The 5826-nt window shown below is 32.1% G+C and overlaps 1 pseudogene; it reads left to right on the top strand.

Annotated features, from left to right (window-relative positions):
* The first annotated feature begins 1026 nt into the window (after positions 1–1026).
* LOC150021897 (sialomucin core protein 24 pseudogene) lies at positions 1027–1608 on the top strand (annotated as a pseudogene).
* Positions 1609–5826: the final 4218 nt, after the last annotated feature.

Consider the following 5826-nt stretch of genomic DNA (forward strand, 5'->3'; position numbering starts at 1 on the left):
TCTTCTCTTTATACTATTATATGAATCAATTTTATGTGCATCAAAACCTCAAATATAAAAAGCAATATTTAAACATTTTAGAAGAAAATATTTGAGAATAAAATTATTACATTGGGTTTAGAAGGAACTTTACAACCAGGTTGGAAAAAAATGCACAGTACTTTGTTGATATCTTTAGCTTTTTTAAATTAAGAGGAAAAAATTTTTAAAAAATAAAAAGAAATCAAATTAACAAATAACAACAAGAAAACTTCTGTTCATCTAAAACCACCATGAAGACATGAAAAGACAAGTTATGGTCTTGCAGAAGGATCCATAGTAATAGTACTTTATAGTAATAATTATTAGTAATATGGATGTATTTTTTTAGATTTCTAAAAAAGTGTTTAAAAATTTACATTAGAAAATGTCAAAAACATGAGTAGACAATTGAGGTGTACAGAAACATGTATGGCTAATAAACATATGAAAAGATGTAGGAGCCTGCTATTAAATGGTGAAAGTTAAATTCATAAATTCTATTTTAGATCATCCACATTGACAAGGAAATCTGTTATGGCAGGTTCAGAGGAGGGTGTGGTGCACAGATACTTTCAAACACTGTGATGAGAACACAAATTTAGTAGAAAAGGTAAAATAACAATTTTTACTGATTGCACTGGGACATGTAGCATAATAGTACAGTTGACCCTTAAACAACAACGGGTTGGACTGTGCGGGTCCACATACATAGAGATTTTTTGATAAATATATCGTAATGTTTTTTTAAATTTGTGAAAATTTAAAAATCTTACAGAATAACCAGATAGTCTAGAAATATATTTTTTTAATATAAAGAAAAAGGTATGTGAATAAATGCATAAATAGATATGTAGACACGTGTCTGTTTTATTACTTACTAAAACAGTTGATTGTTAGTAGTTAAGTTTTTGAGGAATCAAAAGTTATACTTGAGACAGAAGGCAAAGGTGTCCCTCGAGAGTTGTGCACTGCAGCTTTGGCCAGAACATGGACTCGGAGGTCACGATGTCAGGACTCTCCTGGCTGCTGCTTTGGGCTGCTGCCTGCCTGAGCACGCTCTCTGTACTGACCGTGGCTCAGTACACCATACTGGCCCCGAACACGACGTCAGCACCCACCAATCACACACACTCGACGCCTCTGATGACCCCTGCGCCGGTCACCACTCTAGCACCAGAAGTCTGTGAAAACCGCAACAGCTGTGTTTCCTGTGGTAACGCTAGCAATGCTATTGCTAATACCACCTGCTTTGGGATGGAATATAAAGGTGAAAGCTACTGTTCACATAATTCAACTGTTAGTGATTGCCAGTTGGTGAACAAGACAGATTTCTGTTACGTGCTCACTATTGCTCCGTTGCCAACCAATTCAACAGCTAAAACCACAACTATGCCTTTGTCTTCTACAACTACTGTGCCAGGTTCCACTAATACCACTTTAACTCCAACTTCACAGCCTGTGCAGAAGTCTACCTTTGATGCAGCCAGTTTCATTGGAGGAATTGTTCTTGTCTTGAGCATGCAGGCTGTAATCTTCTTTCTCTATAAATTCTGCAAATCAAAAGAACAAAACTACCACACTCTGTAAATGTACCCATTAGGTTAACAAGGACTGTTGTGTAACTCAATGAAACCAAAATACTATCTTTCAAAATGTCCACATGGAAGACACTATTCCAGAATCTTTAAATTTTCAAAGAACGTATATAAGATGTTTTGAAGCATCATAATTGAAGAAAAATCATTTTATTCAACAGGAATATTTAAAATATTCTGCATGAATCCTTGTGGCTGCTACTGTGGGATTATGTTCTCTTCTGACATGCCAAATGTAACTCTGTAAGTGATGGAAAACATTGTCCTGCACAGATAACCTTATGACTCTTTTGGCAGTTAAATTTAATCATTTTAAAGCCTGAAAGCTGCATTATTTTCATCCTACCTCAGGATGTAGTTTAGTGACCAGAATTGAGAAGAATGTGCTAAATGAATGTCAATCAAGTGGATTTTTGGCAATTATTTTAAAATTAGAATAAATTTATAAGTTAATATCCATAAAGTAAAATGTATTCATAGAGTAAAATTTTTTCTTGATAACAATAATTTTTTGTGCAGTAAGAATAAAATGCCACCCACGGAATTACATTTCAGATTTAAGGATATAAATGGAAAGGATACAAACCATTAAAGTATAGCAGGTTATTGTTAATACTTGTAAAGCACCTTAATATCATTGAGTAAATAAAGAACAGTGTCTTAAAAGACAGACTGAAAGGTAGACTGTAATGTAAAATGTTTGTGATTTGTTGTTTCCCATTAAGAAAAGTAAAAAGTTGATGTGAGCAGTAGTAAACCTGCTATAGCTATCATACTGTTAGTACTTAATGAAAACTTAACTACCTTACTTCATACCTGAGTAACTCAAACTAAAGGATGTTACACAGAGTTGAAAGCCTTCATATATTGCACCACCCAACATATTATAGCTGTTAAAAATATAATAGAGTTTAAAACTGATTTAATTATATTTTCCTTTGTACTTCAAAAAGTATCTTAACACTTTATCTCAAGGATTTTTCACCATGTTGTCTTGAAAAGTAATTTCTTTCATGAGGCAAGAAGGAAACAGTTGTCTTAGAATCATTTACTTATTTAAATGAGATGATAATTTTAAATTTTGAGACAGCATATGTGACTAGTGTAGTTCAGAAAATAAGGATTTTTAGTTGATCAGATTACTGTAGGTTTTTAATGGGTGCCCTGGATAAACAGATTATGCTTTCTTTTTTTCTTTCTCCTCTCCCCTCCTTTCTTCTTACTTTCATATCTCATAGTATGGTATGCGTGCATGCATACTTTTATTTATTTTTCTTAGAAATCACTACGTTTTTTGGTTTTAGAGGGATACTTTTCCTTCCCTGCCTTTGACACATTGGATTAGTTCAGAGGTTTAAATTAGTTTAAAATGAGCTTTTGCTTTTCTAGGTCATTAAAGTTGTTTTGTTTTAGTTTCTTTAGCCTATAATGGCTGAGGTTAGCCCTTGGTTTTCAAAATTTTATGATAGGAATGATAAGTTGCATAGGTCCATTTCATAAGACAAAATTCCTTACTTTTAGATAATTATATTAAAGGTTCTTTTTTTTAAAGTATATTTTATGATTATATTGTTACAATAGTTCCAATTTTTCCCCCTCAGCACACCCCTTCCCTCAGCAATTCCACACACACACCCCAGTCCATGCCCATGGGTCATGCATACAAGTTCTCCCTTTCCTATATTATTCTTTAAAAAAATAAATAATTAATTTTTATAACAATACAAAATAACAAAGCCCCCCCCCCCCAAGAATTAAGACCCTTTATAATCTTATAAAGGACAATGGGCGATGGTCTCGCGCTCCTCTAGCTACTTCATGCTGGACGTGGTCATCGTTAAAATGAAGATTTACTTGTATCTTAGTTACTTGCTGGTACAGCTCAAGTTTGTTTTATTTGCACTTTTGTACATACACCTAATGTTTTCAAGTGCCTTAATTGTTTAAAATTTCTGGCTGCAAAAGGTTTTGGGAAACAGTAGGTTTACCTCACATTTTTGTGTTTTCATTAGTAGTAATATTCTAGGTACCTCACAAAAAATTGTATTATGGTACCATAGCTGTTAGTTTTTAGTGCTAGATGATAACAAGATTTATTTGAAAGTATGAAGAATTTCCATTCCTCCCAAAGTGGCAAAAATTGGCTACAATGATATAATTGTCCTTTACCTAGATATGAATACCTTGTCACATGTCAATGTCAACACATGTAGCAATTTTGTGAAAATGTAGCTGATGGAGCCTCTCATCTTCTGTTATTTTGAGTACTTCTCTAACAACAAAATTATATAATATGAAATTAGATTTTACAAGAAGAGCTCTTACAACAGAACTCACAGCTTTTTCCTCTTCTTCCTTTAGCAATTTACAATCTGGAGCCATTGATAATTTTTGTTTTTTTTTTTAATCCAGAAGATATATAGATACCTTTTCATATTTTTCATCTGATTATTTCATGCAGATGTAGTTCTATCAAAAAAATACCTTATTTTACCTTAAGATATTTGTTGTACAGGCAGACACTACTGTATTTAGAAATTTCTATTTTAGTTTATTAAAAACTGCAAAGTCAATCTGTATCATGTAAAAAACTGATTTTAAATAAATTACATGTTTATTGAAAAAAAAGTTATACTTGAAATTTCATCTCTACAGAGTTGATGACCCTAATTACCATGCTATTCAAGGATCATCTGAGTATTAATGCATGGGATAATAGCTATCAAATTCAGGGTAGAAGCTATTTCTGGAAAGAAAGAAAGAAGAAAGAAAGAAAGAAAGAAAGAAAGAAAGAAAGAAAGAAAGAAAGAAAGAAAGAAAGAAAGAAAGAAAGAAAGAAAGAGAAAGAAAGAAGAAAAGAAAGGAAGAAAGGAAGAAAGGAAGAAAGGAAGAAAGGAAGAAAGGAAGAAAGGAAGGAAGAACAAAAATATATGTGATAGGAAAGAAATGCCCAGAACTGGTTACAAATATATTGATAATGTTGTATTTCCAAAATTGTTTGTGGATCCAAGGGTTCAGTTTATCTTTTTTATGTTTATTTACATCTTTGTGTATTGTAAATATTGCTCATTAATTTTTTTCAGAGATAAAGTATATGTGCAAAGTGAAATATGCATTTTAGGAAAATATTTTTCATGTAAAGAACATTTGGACATTTTCAGATAGATCATTTGGAACTGGAGGGAAAAAATGATTTCTTTGGTTAGTTCAGAATATTATATTGCTATGATATTAAATTAAAAGCTTGATAGGAGAGGTTTAAGAATTTATCCTCTTTTATTTAATTAATTAATTAATTAATTAATTTATTTATTTATTGTTTTTCTATTACAGTTGTCCCAATTTTTCCCCCATTGCTCCCCCTATTATCCTCTTTTAAATATCATCATTTTTTTTTGCCTCTCAATATATAGATAGTTCAGAAGCATGAAAAGAAAAACTGAGGAGAAAAAATAATACAAAACCAATCACATAAAAGATAACTGGTGGACAATCAGATATTCTAGACAGAAATGCAACTAAGCTAAATTAGAAAAAGAACACTAATCAGCTTTTGCCTAGGCATATTTTCTTTCAATTACTTTTAATAGGTTTTCTTTAACATAAATTAACTTCTTAAGATCAATTTGAAAATGGCCTGCCAATTATTTGCAAATCATTTCTCACTCTGACAAAATTTTTTTTTCAGCTTAAGATATATAACTCAGTTTCTGTTTTCCAGAGAGTAACAGTAATAGAGAAATTACAGTTACTGCTTCTGAATTCAAATCCATTTTCAACTCTTCCAGGGCAGCAAGACATCTTATCAAAGCATCGGTCTTGTCTTTCTCACTCATTAGGGGAGTGAGATTCAACATTCTGGACTTCAGGTGACTTATTTGAAAAATGAGGAAGCTTAAGAGGGAGGCCAGATTCAATCCACTACTCTACTGTTCATCAGCTGTGTGACACTAAGCAAATAGCTTAGCCTCTCTGTGTCAATTTCCTTACCCATAAATCACAATAACTATTTTCTCACCCTCAGGGTCATCATGAAAATTGTATAATTTAATGTTTTCATCAATTTATATACTGGCTGAGACATGATGACCATTTCTTCAAATTGCACTATATCTCTGTATCTGCACAATAGGCTAACCTTGTCTTTGACTATATTTTCATCTTACAAAGGAAAATTACCCAATAGGCATGAATTTGTTACTTTTATATA

This window comes from Furipterus horrens, unplaced genomic scaffold (assembly GCF_987537825.1).
Source record: "Furipterus horrens unplaced genomic scaffold, mFurHor1.1.pri manual_scaffold_1, whole genome shotgun sequence".
NCBI classification, from domain to species: Eukaryota; Metazoa; Chordata; class Mammalia; order Chiroptera; family Furipteridae; genus Furipterus; species Furipterus horrens.